Here is a 20,282-nt window from a genome sequence, read left to right as displayed (position 1 = left end):
ACTTTTTCTAGGGTAGAAAAAAGATTTGCATTTCAGGAAATTGTAATCAACATTGAAAAGCTGAACCTAATAAAAAGTTGCGTGTGGATTGTTTGTGTGAGAAATGCTGTATCCACAGGGAGGAGGTATATGTGTATGTGAGTATACACTTCAGCAGCCTGGTACTAGGAAATGTTCTAATGTTTTATGTTCGAGTTCAACTCCTTTTTGTGAGTTAAACTTGTGGGGAATGTTATGTCCGTTCAAGTAACAAGTAAAGCAGAGAAATAATAATTTTCTTCTATAAACAGTCTTGACTAGGTTGCAGAAACTTGCTAAATATTGATTCTGTTCAGGTTGAGTTTCAAAATCTGAGAATTTCAGTAGAACCTGGGGAAAGCTTTATGAACTGGTTTAGAAAACAAAAATGTATTTCAGTTATTTCAAATTATAGTAATTATCGCTTTAAATAATTAAGTTCATTTTCATTTAATTGTGTGTTTGAGGGAAGTAACAACATACATTTGTGAGAAAAACACATGATAAGGGAACAGGTGTTTCCCTGGAATCCCTTACAGTGCTGTTCCCTGTTTTTCATGTGGTTGTCCCTTATTTCTATTCATAAAAGTGGTCATCTTAGGGGAAAGATCAAAACCGATTTTGTATTCAAAGTCCTTACAGTCCAAATCCTGCAGTGATGGGCCAATGGGTTTTTGGCTTAACCCATGCATGGGGTTTTTTGCCAGCAGTGTGCCCGTATGGTTTGTACGGTAACACCATACTTTCCACGCAGGCAGGACAAATCTCTCCCTGCCTGCGGAAGGAGGGTGTATTCCTGAGGAAGCCCCTCTCTCCCCGGCGTACCAGACGGTCAGCCTGACTTCTCAGCGTCAAAACTGGAGAAACATTAATAACCGGTGGGGAAGTGCTAGGGAGCTAATGCAGTTTGAGAAAAAAATCCGGGAAACTTAAACGTCTCTTTTCTTCTTGTTTTAATGTGGCTGTTGTGTGGTGTTATAAACCCATATTAAATATCTTACCTAAAAATGCGTATTTCTTGGTGGTTTCTGCCACTTTTTTGGATGACCAAGTGGCAATAATAAACAAAATTAATTTGGGCTTTTAAATAATTTTGAAATTACAGATTCAGATAAAATAGGAAAACAACAATCACAGTAATAAATGGTTATTCCTTACATAGGATCTTTTTTTCAAATACAGCTCCACAATAAAAAATAAGGGTGAGTTTTAAGAATTACTTTCTCTGCAGTTGCAATGCAGCTTGTGGATGAGCTTGCTAAATACCTGCACGCGGCAAATCACACAACAACGCAAGGCGAATGAAAAATCAGGAGGATACCCAGCTGCAAATGCAGGGGAGTTTAGGCAAGAAAATGACACTAGTTGAGTTTGAATTTGTCTAGAATAACAGAAACTACGTCCCACCTAAGAGCAAAACATCCGTAAGGTCTCTGAAGACCGTGGGCAAGGGTTTGGTTTATTTCTTACCCAAAGGACAGACATAAATAAACTGGGAGGGTTTGACCCGGCGTTTTCTATCACGCAACGTGTATTTCAGTATCATGGCGGGAGCTTCCCAGCGAACAAGATGGAGGGAGGGATAGCTGCAGCTTCCCATGGGGGAAGCTGCTGGCAGGGCTCCCATGGGGGTTATTCCTGGTTACGGGGTGCATAGGACAAGGGTTCAGCGACGGCCGTGCTCTTTATTTCCCGACAGCCACACTCTCCCCCGGCATGTGCCGCCGCACGGCGTCCCGGGCGTCCCTCCTCCAGCAGCCAGGGCAGCCGCCCTCCCCACCCCGCATCGTAGAGCCGCACTCGCACCGCTGGGCCCCGGCCGCCCAGCAGCGCTCGCCTGGGGCGCGGGAAGCCGCAAGGGACGAGAGGGACGAGCTGAGGGAAGGACGGGGCGGGCGGGGGGGCCGGCGGGACACCGGCGGGACACCGGCGGAGCAGCGGCGGGCAGCGGCGGCGCACCCCCGCACCGCTCCGCACCGCGCCGCGCAGGCAGGGCGGTACCGCCCCGGGAGCGCCCGCGCCGCTGATTGGCGAGTCCCGCGGGCGGCGCAGCCAATGGGCGGCGCGGTAGCCCGGCCATTCATGAGAGCCAGCATGGCACCGCGCGGCGCGCGCCGCCGGCCGGGCCGGGGCTCGGGGCTGGGGGCTGCGGGCTCCCTGCGCCCATCACCGCGGCGGGCGGGCGGTTGGCTGCCGGCCGGGCGGCACCGGGGAACCTTGCGCCATGCAAGGCTGCGGAACCAGTGCTGCAGAGCAGCGTAATCCTGCGGGGCCGCTTGTTTGTGTGCTGGAAATCAAACTGCCTTTTCCAGCGCGTGCCTGCCATGAAGTCATTTTTTGGTGCTGATTGAAATCATCTGTTTTCAGTTCTCTGACAAATTAATTGAACTTTCCTCTGACTCAGGGGCCTTCTGACTTTTGAAGCAGATTTTGTCTACATGCCGTCTCCCAGACGAACACAATTTAATTTTCTAGGCTTTAAATGAACTTTATGTTTCCAGAAAGCCAATGAAAGAAGCATTTGTTCTGGTGATAGCATTTCAACTTTTACAAATATGGCACAAGAATAGACGCTTATAAAATGTTGATTTTACTGCAACTGATAACCAACTCCAAAATGTGTTAGATCCTGAGATGCACAGTACCGATAATGTTGCAGGCTATGAGTTGCTTTCTTTCAAGTATGTTAAAATAATGCTCCTTAAATAACTGCGAGAGCTCTTGCAGAGCTGAGCTGGGACAGTGTCGAGCCTGTGCCCATTTGCTGTGCTGATAAAATAACTACTGATTAGGGACATGTTCCAGTTCAATTTCATTTCATATGGCTAAGCAGGAGTTGCAAAGTTCAGCTAGAGTCCAAATCCCCCTGCCCCCAAGTCCTGCATCCACGGTTATGAGTCGGGATCCCTAACGGTATGGCTTGTTCCACCATTCTCTTCATCTCCCCTTGAGGACTTTCAAAACTCACCCTTCAAACATAATGAGACAAATTCTGCTTTCCGGTACCTGAATGTTGCTGCCTGTGATCGTCCTCTGGGTATATCCAGTATTTGAAAAGTGACTCAATGCAGTAAGGACAAGGCTATGCCAGGCTTGGAGACTGAGGAAGGAGCACTGACGGTGCAGACTGTTTGCCACGCTCAGCTAAGTCTGTATGTATACTCTACATTCTTCAGTTATATCTGTTAATTTTCCCTATTTAGAAAAGCACCAAAGCACATAATTAACTCTGTGGGCTTCTGCTCTCATTTACTGGGGTAGATTTAATCACATTCTCAAAGTTAAGCCTATGCTTACGTAGTTTGCTGAACACGGAAGAGAATCTGCTGTTTTTCTTGGCCCATCGGAGTGTTTCTTCCATTTTCTCGCCCCCTCCCCCTCCATCCACTCTAAAATCCAAATGATTTGAAAACATTAGCTAATTTATCTTTGAAACTCTTCTGGGAAATAAGAGTGTTATTTTTGGTCCTTCATTTACATAAAATGCCAGTAATATCAAAAGAATTTTACGAGGCTATCGGGAACCAAACCCAAGTTCTGTCCCGTGCTTTAGCTGTGGTGACCACAGCTCAGAGGGCCAGGACCTCAGCCAGCTCTAATTGACTGCAAAACTTTTATCATGGGCTGACCCTCACACCGTTTCTAGTTCTTTATCCTCTAATTTACAGTTGCTACTTTGAAAAGTCAAGTACAGAGCACTGAGTTAATTGAAAGCCTGTGTTCCACTGAAGTGTTAGAAAAGAATTAAAACGTAGATACTAAAATCATAATAACAGGTAGCTGCAATTTCAACGCAAAACTTCAGACCCAAACATTCCCAAATGCCAGAGAAATGTATAAGTGAATCCAGACTTACACATTATGATTTACCTCTTTCCGTGAATTGGCCAAACCAGCCGTGCCCCGATTCTGGCTGCATCTGAACCTTTCAGTCAAGGTCTTCAATTTCACTAAAGTTTTCAATCTGTTGGCAAATCTGAGCTTTGCAGCTTGCACCTATTTTTAATTTTTAATTCAATTACGTTACCATTTCTAGGACTGTCACTTGGAAGAAATCATCCTTTGATTTCTAAATGGAGCAAAGTCAGCAAAAGACTCTCAGCAAAGCTTTATTTAAGTACCGGTAGCAGGTGAATTTAGAGCTGTTCCGTGTCACTTGTGCACAATCCGAGATCCGAGTACAACCGCAGTTTTCAGACCTGTACGTACCCTCAGGATTGCTGGTGCTCTCTAGAGAACAGAAAAAAAATGGCAGGAAAATGTCTTAGTCGAATGACACATTTTAGGATGCTGAGTGGTTTGCAATCTGCTCGCGTAATAATGTTGATAATGATATTCAGTGTCTTTGCTTAAGCTTTTCTGTATTTATTATGCAAGCCTAAGAGGTCTGTCAAAAACGTAGCTAGAGATTGGACATGGAATCTGCAGCTGTTCAAACTTTTTACTATCCAGCCACAATAGTTACTAAGGCACATTGAAAACTTTCTGTTGTGAGTGTACTATTAACACTTCAGGGTTGTGAAGCAACATGAAAAACAGTCGCTGTTTCAGGCTTTTTCAGGAATATCGTGGAAAGGGATGGCTATATTCATCTGGACCACCCATTCCTATGCAGTATTTTCATTTTGTGCAGTGTTGTGAAATAAAAGTGCACTGGATGCATGTAACCCAGCTATGAATTTTCAGACTTTCACTCTGTTGTGGCAAATGCCAGGTAAAGGAGATTTTGTGTCTTTTTCAGTCAAAACTCCCATTGACTTTAAAATTCTCCTTGCAGACCCTTACAGCTTTACTTGAATAAGAAAGAAGCACAAAGTGTAAAGGAAAGGCCATCAAGTTGCTTTGCAGTTCTGGGATAATGATGGCGAGTCATTCTTGTGCCCTAGATGAAGGTTGCTGCTGCATGATCTTGAAGGTTTAAATGTGCATCTTTATAATGTTTTATGTCAATATCAAGTTATAATGTGTGTGAAAGTACATTGAAATAGAGACAACTTGTTTGTGTTGGTCTATAATAATCCTTTAGTCCTTCATCAGATTTCGTTTGCTGATGTAAAGAATGTCTTTCAGGTTACTTCTAAAAGTTCCCTAATTTTTATTATATGTTCATACAGATTATGTATATATTATGCAACTCTACAACAATAGAGCAATTCTCTTTTACCACAGAATTATAGTTTAGTGTCCCAGCTTTTAATACAGTGAAAAGTATAGGTATGCAATAAATGCACAGGTAGCCACTAGGTATGACCCTAATATCACCCAATAGTGTCAACTCAAAACAGTACAGAACGTGAAACAAAAGGGATTTGACGTCTCCTGTTTGTGAGTGAGTGATGAAGGATGCTTTTTTCTTTTTCTTCTCTTCTTCTTCTCTTCTCTTCTCCTTTTCTCTTCTTTTCTTTTCTTTTTTTCCTTTTTTTTCTTTTTTTTTTCCCCCTTTTCTTTTTTGTAAGAAGACAGAGAACATAAAGTTTTTGTCAACAGTTTTACTCCTGCCTGGCTTCTAACTGTTCCTTTTGCTCATCTTTCTGTGACACTAGGGTCTACCTGAATTTGCCTCTCATTTTCCCCCTTTCCCTGTAGGAGGAGGTAATTAGATTTGATGTCTCTCCCTGGCTGAGATCGATAGCAAAACTCTGCGTACTGTGTCAGGACCAACTTGCAGGTAGGGAGAAGCAAGAGAGGAGTAGGCTGGTGACCCGACTGCCTGTACCTGGGGAGGTAGGAAGGAAAACCAGTGAAGCTGGCTTCAAACTGTCTTCTTCCTTGGCACAAAGCGGGGAGAGACTATCTGTGCAGGGCGACTCTGGTGAAAGCACAAGAGCAGACATCTGGGAGTGGAGCCACGCCATCTGAAGAGTGCAACAACAAAGTCCTTGGTGATAACCAAGGTATTTTACAACAATAATTACTTTGAACTGTGAGCCATGCTTCAGAATATCTGTGCAGTTGTGAGGGAGTGAGGAATGAAACAGATTTTGTAACCATAAAAGAAATTTTTTCTGCCATGCTTGTACAGGTTGTCAATGCAGAATTTGGTCCCATTTTATTACAGGGCATATGGAACCAACTATTACAGTTTTTTTCTTCTGTCGGTATGTGCCTTTAGCTCTCCAAAACACCACAAGAAGAAAAACAGCCTTCTTGGGCCAAATCATCATTATGGACTAGTCCCCTCAACTTCAATGCAATTATTCACGAGTGAGGCAAGTGTCCTATGTCCCTTGCAAAAAAAGGAATTGAAAGTACTCGTGGTTATTCCTTATGACATTGGCATATCTGTAGCGAAACTTCACATTTCTAATCTAAACTGAGCAAAGTGCTCTGAGTATGACAGTCGGATAATAAGGGGAATGAACTCAGGGAATCTTGTCCTGGCTTTTAAGTTGAATTTCTCTTCATCTGTGTTCATTCCTCTTTTAATTCGGTTTGTTTGCAAATGGAGCTTGTTCAGGAAGGCAAAGTGTTGATTAGCAGCCAACACTTCTTTAATAATGGAACAAAATTAGTTTTGCAGTGAAGGAGAATTCACTTCAGGAAGAAACAGGAGTAACTTGTAAAGATTACATCAACCAAACAGGAAATGGAAACAGTCCCATGTGGTTTAGGTAGTTTTGATTGCAATGCCAAGGGTGTAAATTGCCAAACAGCTTTTGCTGGCTTGAGCTGTTGTTGGCTTTCCCCTTCCTCCTAACTGCTCCTAGGTGTCCACTCCTGCTTGAGCCATTCCCCTTCCGTCTGGATCAAGCCCCTGAGCTGCCTTACTGTGCCTTCAGGGCAAACATGGCTGGGGGAGAATTGCTAGCAGCTGCTTGTGCTGCTTAGTCATTACTGCCACCAAGAACCACTGTCGGAGATAGCTGAAAAAGTACTTGCAATCTGTATTTACAAACAATTGCTAGACAGATTTTGTCTGCACAAAGCATTTGTCAAACAATTTTGAGCAGGAAATAAATTCAGAGAAATAGATGCTCTTTTGACCAAGGAAATTATATGCACAGATTTGTGTATTGTCTAATATGGCTAATCATGCTGCCATAATATTAAATAAAGGTAGTGCAACTATGAGATGTAGCAGGATGGGGTTTTTTTGCTTGGACTTATTCCGATGATGGATTATGTCAGTTAAACATTTTAGGAAACAGAAGTCACTTCTCTACAGGAACTTACCAGCAGTACTCACAGCTAAACCACAGATAGTTGGTGTTTGAATGCATGCTGATGCCAGCCTTGAGTGAATGACTTTTAAAAGCAGCATCATATAAATGTGTCTGAATAAAATAAGAGCAGATCGGAAGCAGTTCCTGAGACTTAAGTGAATGATCTTTCTTGCTGTTGTCGTTTCCAAATGTTTGGCAGACTTTCCTCTGACCACTATATTTCATTTCCATGCACCCCTGTACTTCCCAGTTCCCGCCAGGAGCAGAAGCAGAAGTAATAAAATACCACAAGAAAAGCTATTCTTGTGATATTTCCGGTGCTACTGGATGCAGCACCAACAGGAAATCTCATGAGAAAGACTGTTCCTTCACAGTTTCCAGGCCCGCTTTGGAAACCCAAGTGGCTTGGTTGAAATAAACAGCAAATAAGCATCAGCCAGCTTTGGTGAATGAAACTCCTTTTCCCAGCATTTCTGGTCCAGTCCTCCCTACTCCCAAGGTGCACAAGCCTCATGACAGATGGTGATCACAGAGAAGACAGTTCTTCACGGTCAGCTCAAAATAGCCTGAACCTGCATTTCCGACCAGTTATCTAATGTGAAATGAAAAGACCTGCAGACATGTAGCCCTCTCTCTTCTAAAATGCACCGGAGAGCCCACTGTGCTTCAGGATTGCGGCCTCGCTACCTCCGCACCTAAGCATCTGCTGCTGCTGATTTGCAGCAAGGAGGCTGTCCCCTTCTCACTTCAGCCTGCATGTGTGTGCTCCAGGAGGACTCCCAGTCTCCCAAGGGGCTAAGCTGGTGGAGGGAAAAGAGCTCAGTAAAAAAGGGGAAAAACTGGCAGTCTCACAGCCAGCTGATGCAGGAGCAGCCCACAGAAACCATCGCAACATACCCAATAAAAAAAGTCTGAGGAGCATTCATATGATTCTCATCTTTTCTTTCCTGCTATTCCCCCCACCCCTTGTTGCTTTTGTGTGTTATGTACTGTAAGCAGGATGGGGAAGGAGCTGTGCCTATTCATTCAGTTTGCCTAAAATGTTAGGTTTCGGGTGATAATTCAGTCAGTTTGGCCACGTGCTTGGGATTTTTAATACCGTTTCTACGTCCAAGAATTACCATCTAGGGATCAGTCCTCAGCCCACAGAAAGGGGACCTTTCCTTTGACTTCACAGGGTAGCGAATCAGGTCCACAGTGATCTGCAGATCTTAAAACTTCCCTGAAATGTTTTGCAGAAGCTCTGCCGTTCAGCTTGCTGATGGACACGCATGCTGTCAAAGATGATGACTCAGATGTAAACCCTTCCTGAAGTGTCGCTCTCAAGAACAAATGCCTTTCCTCTCGGTAACTGATACAATATTTCTGGCTGTCCCGCTGCAACACCAGATTGCATTTGCAGTGTCACTTTGGCAGTTAAAAAACCTTGTCATAGTCATCTGCTTCAACACCAAGCGTCTAGTCCAGCTGAATGAGGGCCTCTTTGTTTTCCTCACATGCAGCCAGGATGCAGGTTTCTAGTGATGTTTGATACTCGGGACATTTGGAGATGGAATGTAACCACTTAAAACTGTTTGGTTTGTCACTTTTGGATTTGCTACATAAGGCTCTGTTAATACAAATGGGCCTGTTTATAATATTCATCAGACAGTGGAAGAAATTCCTCTGATGTCTGTATAATGCAGCGAGCAGACTCCTTGATTATTAACATACTGATTGTGTACTCTTATTTCAGATGTTAGCTCAGCACTGGGGAAAGAGAGCTGGGGGAATAAAAAATGTAAGACGCATGACATGCTTGGGATTTGGTCTGTGAAACTGGAAAAAATATTTACACGGTTAGATCGTGTTTTTATGTCATTCTTTCCTTTTATGTAATATTTGGAGAAGCTGCTGAATTTTCAGTTCTTACCCAAATCAAGCCACACCTCTGAGCACTGGAGTAATCATTGTAGGAGAGGGAATGGAAGCAACATGTCCCCATCCTTTCTTAATACTTTCATTGAGGTACTCATTAGTGTTGGCACAGCGATCATCTGATGCATCTCATCCCTCCCCCAGCACTTCCTTAAGCTCAGCATTTACATACGTGCTCTACTTCCAGCACAGAGGCCGGGATGCTCAAACGTTGCGCCTGTGTGCTTCCCCGGACCCTGCTCCTTACAGCCCCGTTTGTGGATGCCAGATACAGCGACCTCTCCCACCATGTGTAGCTAACCAGATCTTCATTGCCAGCCCTCAATAAAAGCTGCAGAGTAAGGAATCCGGCATTGCTTGATTGTGCGTGAAAATAGTCCTTCGAATATAAGTCACAGCAATCAACGTGCTTAATATTCTCTGGCCAGCGCTAACTTTGGTGGGTATCAGTTGCTGCATCCTGTCACCAGTTGCTTACCTGTTTACAATAGTTTCATTTATTAATAAGGCCTTTTTGATGCCTTAGTCATAGAAAATACAGCAGATACTTTTTGCATTACTCAATGTTTTCATCCCTTGGGTATTGTATCTTCTTTTAATTTACTGTTTGTTATTTTTGTGAAGGAACTTTCACTTTTGGTTAGTTTCAGAGCCCACCCTGGATATCCCCTGGATGGGCTGAAGTACATTAGATATGACATTAACTAGCATTAATGTGGAAATTTAGAATCCAAATAGAACTTGTCCTGTTGCCCAACAATGAGTCATTGTCCTTTTTCTCTTTTTAGCCAACAGCAGATTCAGAAGCTGTGAGACAGTTTCCTGCAGATAAGAGATAAATCGAAGGGAAACCTGGCAAAAAGATGATGGTCAAGCTGCAAGATATCATTTCCTCCAAAGCCCCTACATACTAATTAACCATTCCAAGCATATTTTCAACAGCATTTAGGGATTTCCTCATCAAAATAAACTTCCTCCCATGTTATCTTCATTTTTGACATCCGGTGGTATAGTCTGATATAAGAGTCAGGGTTAAAAATTCCTAATATTGGGGGTGTGTGTGTATATATGCACAAGCGTGCGCGCACACACTCACACGATTGAAGCTTTGCCAATATTACTTTGGAATTTTAATGCCTGATCCAAAGTCCTCTGTAGTCAGCAAGAGATTTTCTGTTAGCTTCAATAGTAGCAGGATCGAGCCTCTATCCTTCCGCATCCAGATTTTTTCATTTATGCCTTATGACTTGTTTATAACAAACTACAGATGGGCTTGAGTCATAAAGTTCGGAGTATTCGGTTTAGAGGTTTTGCTTTGGGCCCATCCCTTTAATGTACTGCTTATTCCAGACCTGCCTTTTAAAAGGAAAATATTGTCAGAATGAAAGTGTATGTGCAATAAACAAACTTCTCATTTCCTTCCCCTTAAGTTTTTTCCTCTTTTGAAGCTGATTTCTTAACTGGACAATTAGTTTTAGGACTGCCATCGAATGCAAACTTGTCATACCTGATTTGCAATCTTTTCTGTTTCAAGTGCTATCAATTATTTTCTAACTAGATGCTCCTGTGGGATCAGCTGTCACTAAGAGCAAATTTGAACACAATGGGTTGCTTCCTATTTCCAAAAGAATCTGAAGATTGTCAAAGCTTGACAGGCAGCTCCAGTTTTAAGATGAAACAGATAAGTTAGGTTTCCCTGTTACGCGCTTTTGAACACAAGTAGATAAAGGAAGTATTGTTTCTAAAGAGGGGATGCCATTTATAGTGCAGATTCACTCTTATTAAGAACAAACTGCAGTTGTTTTAAACACACAGTCAAATACATTTGCACTGCAGAGGTAATAAAATACTTATGAGTCTTTGCAAATATTTCTGCAGACCCTGCACTTACAAATTTGGCTTCCATATTTTTTTTAAATGAGAGACTGAGTAAACTATTAAAAAAATCAGTAGATGGTATAATGTAACTGTTGTGTAGATCAAGTACATGAGGCGTTGATTTTATAACCAAATTCACCGACAGTCAGCTAGAAGTTAAATTTATGTAGCTTTGTTTTTGAAGATGCTTCATATATTGTATGCCTTGGTAATTACTTATGTGTGTTGCACATGAAGATCAATGCATGTTACTTTAGGCATATCATAAGTGAGAAGTGTTGCAACTTTTAGGTCTAAGGTAGCAGTTACTTTATTTTGTACCGTGCTACTTTTGTTTCAGGATGGAAATGTGCCACTGAATCATTCCTTTGTGCAAAGAAATGTGAGAGTATCATTGAATGTGCACTTTAAAGAAAAAAAATTATTATTTTGAGAGATGACACTAGATTAATGGTCCTAAGGTCTGAGGTGTTGCAGTTGTCTACAGAAGAGACTCACTGTGTGTACTGGAAACACTCATTGCTTACTTTGGGAAAGAGAGTAGTCCTTCTAGTCCTTTTCTGTTTGCGAAGTCAGTCTTGGCCATTTGGTTGGCTATTGGGTAAAAATAACAAAGATACAGTCTAGTGTCAGTTTTTGGCTGGGTCTGTTGTATGTCCTCACCCACTATGAAGAGGGTAAAGAATTTCTCCTTTGTAACGCAAGGCAAAACCCTTAATTATTCAGGTGACTGATCAAACGCCCAATGACTTCAAGAATTAGTCACATGCTAATACATCTGCTTTTGTTATAAGTGTTTTGCTGAATCAAAGACTTGATACGGTACAGAGGAGGTCCTGAGCTTTCAGGTGCATGTGTAAAAACTGGCTGAAAGAGTATTCTTCCTCCCTTTAAAGTCTGAAACACTCATAACAGGAAATACGAAAGGAGAATGTGACCGCTTGGCTTTGCCATTTGTAGTCAGTGTGATATTTTAAACTTTAGTATTTTGAAAATTTTCAATGAAGACCAACATCAAGGAAGAGAACATTTCATTCAGAACCATTACAGTTGGGAAAACACCAAGGAATGGTAAATATCCTCAGACAGAGAAGTATTGTACAACCTGAGTATAGCTGCCACCATGTTGATGGATTGTCCCCAGAGCGGATCAAAAGGAGGAATTTTGGCCACGAGGGCAATTCATGCGACCTACCAATGGAGAGAAGCAATGTTATTTCCACTTGCAAAATCATAGGGCTCCGTTGCCACACTTTCACAATCACCAAATTAGAATCAGGTGTTAATTAGCACTTGTGTTTGGCAAGCTCAGTTTATTGAGAACATTTGCCTTGGTCAGACTTTTGATTATTTTGGCTCTGAAACCTGGTTTACATTGATTTAATCATTAGAATGCCCTCTTCTAAGGCTTTCAAATGGTGCAATTAAGTGCAAATACCACATCTCCTGCACAGCAACAGGGATCTGAACAGTTATGACAAATCCAGTAGACACCAATAAGTGCAATTTTTTACCGTTTAAGAGGGTCTAATTCTGTAGGAGAGCATGTCTCAAATATTAAAATAATGTATCTTTTGCTTGCCCATTACCATGCTTGTACATTGTAATCGTTGCATATCTTTGTATCATACTAGGCGTCTTTACTGAGTTTCTAAATGAAAAATACAGTGTTTATTGTATGGGGACATGACAGTCCATATCCAATTTATAACTCCAGCCATTTACAAAAAAAATCTGTCTTATGATTGCATCCAGAGAGCAAATAGAGGCTGTGGCACAAATGTAATACAAACATGTCAGCATCTACAAGAATTACTCACCCATTCTTTAGACATCTATTCATAAATAAGGTATTCAGGTTATTTCCTTTTAGAAGCTGTTTGTCTACTTAACCATGTATATTCTTCTACTTTGCAACAGCTTTGTGGCAGCTCAAGTATTTCAGAGAACTCGTTTACACATTTTTGTCACATGCATTATTGTGCCATTTGGAACAATTTGCTAAAAATTTAAAACTACGTATTTTAATTAACTTTCTCCATTTCTGATGATTAATATGAGGGTACAAAAGTAAATCAACAATGATGCTTTATCTGCAATTAAAAAAGCTTCCTCCTGCTGAATGTGGTAGTGGGTAATAATTTAGTGTAGTCAAGTTTTTGCTATGAGTTGGATCAAACAGCAAATACTGTAGTAAAATTAATAACGTTTTTACTTCTAAAACTAGGCTGGACCATATATTGTTCATTTTTACACTTCGCTAATGCTTTTGACTCGGACAGGAAGGGCTTTTGTAACCTTCCTCACCTTGAGTAGCACCTTACTCTACAAGGATCACCAGAGCTTCTAATAGACCAACTGGCAGTACTGTCCCACCGGAGTTGAGGTGTCAGGATCCAGCACTCTGTATTTGTTTATAATTTCATTCCCATATGACTGAAGAAAAACACCCTGACAAAAGGAAGTAATCTCTCTAAGGAAGGCTAAATCTTTTTTCCCCCTCCACTCCTTGAATAGCTTTACAATGGTGATTTTTATCAGATGAGTCATCTGCTCGGTTTTATGAATCGGTGCTCATGTTGTGGATCCATTAGGGGTTTGTACTTCTCTCCATGACAATGAAGTTGGAGGGAGTAATGAGGAGGCAGCTGCTTAGATCAAGTGGCAGTGTCTGTCCACTCCTAAGCCTGTAGCCAAAATCAACAGTGTGTCTTTACAGTTGATCTAGGGAATGATGTTACAAAAATGGGATGTTTGCACTAATGACTTAGTCAAATACATCTGGAGCCTTTTCCCTGAAGAAATGAAACTGATGTAATAACACAACACAGTCTCCTTATTATGTAAATCATGAGGCAGAAAGCTGAGGATGTTATTTAAAGAAAACTGAGGAAAGCTGAAGATTTGCTCAAGTAATTTCCCGTTTTTACCCCATATGAGATCTTGCAGATGGCAGGAAGGAATAGAAAAAGCAGCAAGCCTCCTAGCTTCCAAATGTGAGACAATTCTCTTCTCACAATAAGACTTTACGCCGCTGAAAACCTGGAGTTTTCTACAACAGAAGCATTTGGACATGTTGCGAGTAAGAAAATCAAGCCGGACTTTATCTACACCTCCTGTATATTGAAAATAAAGGAATAATGTAGGTTGCCACTTGTGATGGGATTTTGGAGGCATGAATTTTGATAAAGTGCTTAAAGACATACTCTGGTTTTGAGCCCAGGAAGTCTCTCTAGCTTGCAAATAGAAATTTCCTTCTTTTTACACTAACTGAAACTTGGATGCAGTGGAAAAGTGGGAAACAACGAACTAGAATGTTTTCTGTAGCTTTTGGCTAATCATACAGGATTCATCTTTACTTCACATAAAGTTTGTGGTCAAAGTTTTGGCTTATTGTATTCAAGTCATTTGGGATCGTGATGTATTTTGGAAGATTTTTCTTCCTCAATTTGATTTTTCTATGCCATTCAAAATGTATCATCTACATATGAATGTAAAGCTTTATGGGTTGCTGCCTGTGGATGAAGAAAAATGAACCTTCATGCCGTTCCTCCAGCACTTAGCAAAGCCAGGCCAATGCCCTGTCACAAAAAACCTCAATAGCTTTACTCTTCTGGCACGACAGGGTTTTCCTAAATAGATAAAGCAGATCTATGCAAGAGAGAACATTTTTGAGGGCATGACTCAGCCATGAAGTTCTCAGGGGAGTGCCGACTATCACAGAGCTCGCCACCCTCTGCTCGACTGTCAAGGCCCATCCTTTTACATTTCGTGTTCTGCAGAGGAAGAGATGTAGCAGGTCTCAGTGCATCACTGCTCGGTGCACTACTGAAAGAGCTCAAATACTTCCGAGATGAGTGCCTATAAGGATTTACATAAATGAGAACAGAGAATAGTTACTTTAAGACTTTGAGGTTTACTATGTGCTCAGATGGTGCAGGCAACCCATTATACTGCTCTACAACGCTTATTGGCCCGTTGAATTTGCAGGGGATGTTCTGTGGCTCATTGTTTGTAGCTTCAGTATTGGTGAAGACATTGACAACTTTCACCAACTTCAAACCAGTATGACTTTTCTCATGGAAGAACATAATTTTGCACCTTGAAAATCTGCTTTTTTTCCTGTTTCTGACTGATTTTCATTCTTCCTTTAATTTTCTTTCTCCTAATTAGCACTGTGAATCTCTCCTTTGGGGATCAGGAACTTCCAATGCATATAAGAAAACTGTTAATATGAAAGAAAGGTATGGGTAGAAATCAAGAAAGATGACTACAACTAATTAAACGTTCCTGTATAGTAGAGAAGCAGGAATTTTCGATCTGCATGTAAAAATCCAAGGACTTCACTTACATCAAAGAGAGTAAATCATCACGTATTCTCACTTTCACTGCCCTTGCCCTAGCGATATGCTTAGGGCTCCAGCTGACAACCTCTGCTGAATCTCACTGGGGCAGCAGAAGGGGTTACCCGTGCCTGTAGAAAAGCACAAGGGTCAAATCTGTCTCAGATCCTCTGGTACCGTGGTTTATAGCACAGTGTTTTCAAATGAAATTGATGAAAGCTGAAAAGGCAAGACAAGGAGATCATGGTGATACCCTCTAGCACAGAGACGGAGCAGATGATAGCTGGCAGCGATAATGCCTCAAACCCTAGCTGTTAGCTCCAGCAGGATTCCTCTGCCAGAGCCTTCAGTTTCTATAATTTTGCACCTTTTTCAGTATTTGCCTGCTCTTATTTCTGGTTAAGTGGCATCTGCATTCCTAACAGCTGTAGGCTGCAGTGTGCGTAATGTTCCACTGGCTTAAACGCAGTTCAACGTAAAACACAACAGCATTTTCACACGTTTACAGACATCCGTATAAATACACAGTACAGAGGCTCAAGTATTACTGTAGTTGAAGGCTATGAGGCGTACGTATGTTTTGCACCTTCTAATTCTACAACCTTCATATAATAGCAAGACATTAATTCTAAGACTACATGAAAATTTTCTTCCTGGCTATGTGAAGATTCACTTGCATCAACAGAATGTTTGTGTACTGAAAGGCACCATCACCTGCAGATATATGGCACTTCCTTCGTAAACCTTATTGCTAGACTTTGCTGTTAGGGTATTTTAATCTTTTCACCTCTGTTGAGCCTGTTCAACAGGGTCACTGTTTCCACTTACGTAGATCTTTATTCTTGAATGTTTGTGTGGATTGCAATTAAAGTGTAAGTCAAGGAGGGCATTGGGGCTTGCTGGTATAGAGCAGGGGCTTTTCAGACATTACTTGATTGGCTGTAACACAGACCAGGTTAGCAACCTTAATGAAATAATGTTCTGCTGAAGACAGCAAAGTCTTTCTTCCCATGGATGCAAAATCCTTTCTCTACATTGATGAGATCTGGGTTCAAGCAAGAACTTATTATTTCTGAAATATGGAATGCATTTGCTCTTGGAACACATGTCCTTTTTATGCCCCCTGGTTCATGAGCTGGTTGCAAAGCTACAAATTTGCTATAAAATTCCTTTTAAGGTGCAGTGCTGCTAGAAATTTGTAGAATAATAGAGATCCTTTCATCCTTTGTATTTAAACATGCAATTTGCTTTAACAGGATCTGATCAACCATTAAAACCCACTCTGTGTTTTATGTGTTTAACAAAAAACATACTTGCACAAGTAAAATAGACTGCATGCAAGGCTACAATATACCTATTTATGTTCAACATATAACAAGGTCTTGGAGAACTCCTTTTGTCCTGAGGGGTTTAACAGCTCAGTCCCAACACCACTAGTGGAAGGTCAAGCCCTTTGGAAGGAAAGCTGCAGCACAACACGCTGCTAGCGCAATGCGTTTGTTTGTTAGGGCATTGGGTTGCCAGTCCCAAAGTGGGGGTTCCACTCCTGCAAGAGGGATGCTCCATCACAGTACTTAAGTCAAAATAGATCTGTGATCCACTCCAGTCATCATCTATCCAAGAATGCCAGCATTTTGCAACAGGAACTGTTTTGTCAGATAATGGCTAGTCAAGTGGTCAATTCAAGGGGTCTCACTCTTAGCTGAAATGCTCGCTGGAGTATCAATCTTAACCATGAGGCAAGTTTTAAAGTCCAGAAAGTTTTAAAGTCCAGGAGAGGATCCTAGCTTTTCAGAAACATTTGCGTGGGGTCCGTAATGTTGAATGTCTCTAATGTTGCTAATGTGACACGGAGAAGAAAGAAATTCTCAGTGTTCAAGGTTTATCTGAAAGACATGCAATAATATTGAAGATTGACTAACTCCTTCCTTTTTAAAATTGATTAGCCATAGAATTACAGGTTTTGCCATTTTTTTCAATGAAGAGGAAGATGCAATTTTTCATATAGTCCTGCTTGTTTACTTAGATATGCAAAGTTTTGTTTTCTTGAAGGCTTCAAGCAGGCATCAAGCAACAAGGGAGAATCTTTTGCCTTGTAGTTCAAAGGCCTTTTCACAGGTAGCACTTCGCTCAAAAGCTCATTCACTTAGCTTTTCTCAAGATCATTTTTTCCCAGTGTTTCTTCTGGCTTTGTGTTCAGCTTTTTTGGTCCTTAATTCTCAATTGTTTGCTCTTGCTTTTTTTTTTCCTTTTCTTTTTTTCCAAAACTACAAAAACCCAGTAACAACTGAATCTACTCAACTAACCAGTCTATACGTATGGATTGGAGGCCCCATGGTTTCAACTGTCAGATCCTGTGAAGTTATTTACAGAGTACCAGGAGGACATCATAAACATAAGCATTAGTGAAAAACCAAGAAATTAATTGCAAGAGATACTTCAAAGACATTTTCAGACTTTGGAACTAAGAACTGATAACTTATTTGACATCTTGTCCTCTGTATTTCCCTAGGAATTTTGTCTTACTTGCTCTCATTACAATTGTAGAATGAAAGCATTAAGACGGATTTTCATTTTGGAAATAAAGAGATCCAAAAACCAATTTTTATTCTGAAGATTCTTCTATGCGATGCATTTGTCGTATCAGAGCTGAAGGTGAAAATTAAAAAGACTTATCAAAACTAAGAGCTGCATTTTGATAACAGTTCCATCCTTTTAAGTAATGGATGTTGTTTACTAAAGGTTTCATGCATTCTTTCAAGGAAAAGTAGAGTTTAATTATTTTTTTGTCTTTGAAATGTTTTGTGACCATGAACACCCCAACCTTTCCTATCAGTTCAATGGATATAGCCAGGACTGCAACTCATTAAGTCACTGCAATTTTTAAAATAATAGTAAAAACCCCCAAACTCTTGTTTTTTACACGTATATATATTTAATGCTAAGGATTACATCTGCGTAACTAGTTTTAAGAGAATATTTTACCATGGTTGTCATGAAAAATAGCACATACCATATTTGTCGTCTTGCTCTTTTTCAAAGCCCAAATCTTTTGGCTGACCAAATGATCCCAAGACCTCTAAAATATTCTGTGATCTTTCTAATTGGATACACTGATGTCTGCTGGAAAACAGATGTGATCAACTGCAGTCATCTGTGACGCTGAAACAAAATGCAGCATGTTTTTTTCAGGAAAACTTTATCAGTAACTCTACCTCCTTCCAAGGCATAGATGTAATCCATAAATAAAAGAGTTGCCATTTGATGAGAGGGAGGAAATTCTATCTTAGTCAATGACAGGGAAAGTGAAATGTGGTCACCCAGAGTTCCTGCAATTCAAAGCCAACTCATGCCCACTTTAATTATTATGATGTATGTTCCCGTTCAAATTTAATAGGACTGCTTGTACACGTAAAGGATCTCAATTGCAAGGGTCACATTTGCTTCACTTTTTTCATCTGTAGTTTAGAGTTAGGAAACCTGCGGAAAGGACAAGGATCCTTTGAGAGAGCCGTCTGTTCATCTGACTCTGCCTCCCCCAGGAAAGGTTAGCGGAAACCCAGGGTGGTCAGTTTGGGTAGACCCCTGGATAGCGACTGAGTGGAAGGGGGAATAGACTGGTCTCATACTGTCTTAAGAAGCTGTGAGACTCAAAGCCAAAGCACAAGGTGGTTTTGGAGAGGACTGGATTAGTGTAAGACTGGATGGCAGAAACCAGCACATACCCACAGGAAACCGGTGACGCCAGATAGATCAGTCAAGGAGGTGACTGCAACCATTGTTACATTTTCATGTATTTTATTACTTGCAATTTTAACTTTAATTTCACCACAGTTTTTCCAATCTCAGTGGAATATTAGAAAGCAAAAATTTCACATAGCAAGGGAAGGTGGAGTCAGGAACACAGATATACAAAGGCCTGGGAAGTAGATTCATGGTTGAGTAACTTGTTTGTGGGCACTGCAGGATTGATGAGGATGGAGATTGCAGATGCTAATTATTTTGATTAGTGGAGGATTTGGTACTTTCAAGAAGTTTAAAGAGTTTTGCTTTTGTTCCAAGCTCTTTAGACTCTAGATGGGTTGAGATAGTCTGAGGCTTTGGCAATCTGTGATGGAGTTGCACTCGGGCCTTACCTCTGCTTTCTATGTAAATGGTGAAGTTATCCACACGAAAGCTATCTTCTGTGTTGACTTCTCTTTGGAAAACATTGTGTTTCAATCAACCGCTCTTTATCTTTGGGCAGGGTGAGGTCTATCTCAGAGAGCTCAGCCCCACAGCAGTGAGGGAGGCCGTGCTGGTGACTCCTGCAGGGACTCCTCCCAGGGAGGCTGACATCGGGAACCATCGCGCTGCCTCCGTTCCCAGGCAGGATTTCAGCCCATTAAGAGGACCGGCCCAGCTTGAAAACTCAGACATCCATAAAATCATTAAGGTAGGTAACATCTTCAGGAATTATTTACCTGTGAGGGTTAAGGCATGTCTTGCTTTTATGTGAAAATCAGACTTCTGATGCCAGCATGGGGCTTTGGGAGCTGTGATTATAGCCAAGGACCTATAATGTGTGTGCTTTTATCTTGTTACTTTTTAGTACAAAGGTCTTGCAGATATCCAGCATACATAGATACAAAGTTTCAGTACAAATTTATAATTAATTTTATTCACAGTAATAATGTCAATAATCAAACTGAAATCAAAGACCAGTAAGAATTTGACTTTAGACTGTTAGCCATCTCAAAGCTCATTCAGAATAAATTAAAAATTATAACAATAAATTAATGAAATAATATTGTATCTTTTCAGAGGACACAGACTCCCAGTTTCCGTGAAAACTGCTCTGCAGCCAGCTGCTTCTGCAGCTGACATTTGCTTATTGAGCCAAATCCATATCTCAGGGCAGACTAGAGGGAATGTGTCTATTCTGGTTCCTGAGAAACAAAGCAGACAAGGGCTATTTCTAGTG

The 20,282-nt window shown here is 41.2% G+C and overlaps 1 long non-coding RNA gene across 1 annotated transcript in view; it reads left to right on the top strand.

Annotated features, from left to right (window-relative positions):
• LOC127017176 (uncharacterized) overlaps positions 1-19,748 on the top strand; it is a 216,893-nt gene extending 197,145 nt beyond the window's left edge. Inside the window, exon 3 of the long non-coding RNA XR_007766546.1 lies at positions 19,566-19,748. This is a non-coding gene — a long non-coding RNA (uncharacterized LOC127017176). The remainder of the gene's footprint in view (positions 1-19,565) is intronic.
• Positions 19,749-20,282: the final 534 nt, after the last annotated feature.

Source organism: Gymnogyps californianus, chromosome 5 (assembly GCF_018139145.2).
Source record: "Gymnogyps californianus isolate 813 chromosome 5, ASM1813914v2, whole genome shotgun sequence".
NCBI lineage: Eukaryota > Metazoa > Chordata > Aves > Accipitriformes > Cathartidae > Gymnogyps > Gymnogyps californianus.
Note: the sequence above shows the minus strand (reverse complement) of the source record. Positions and strands in the feature narration are given on the sequence as shown.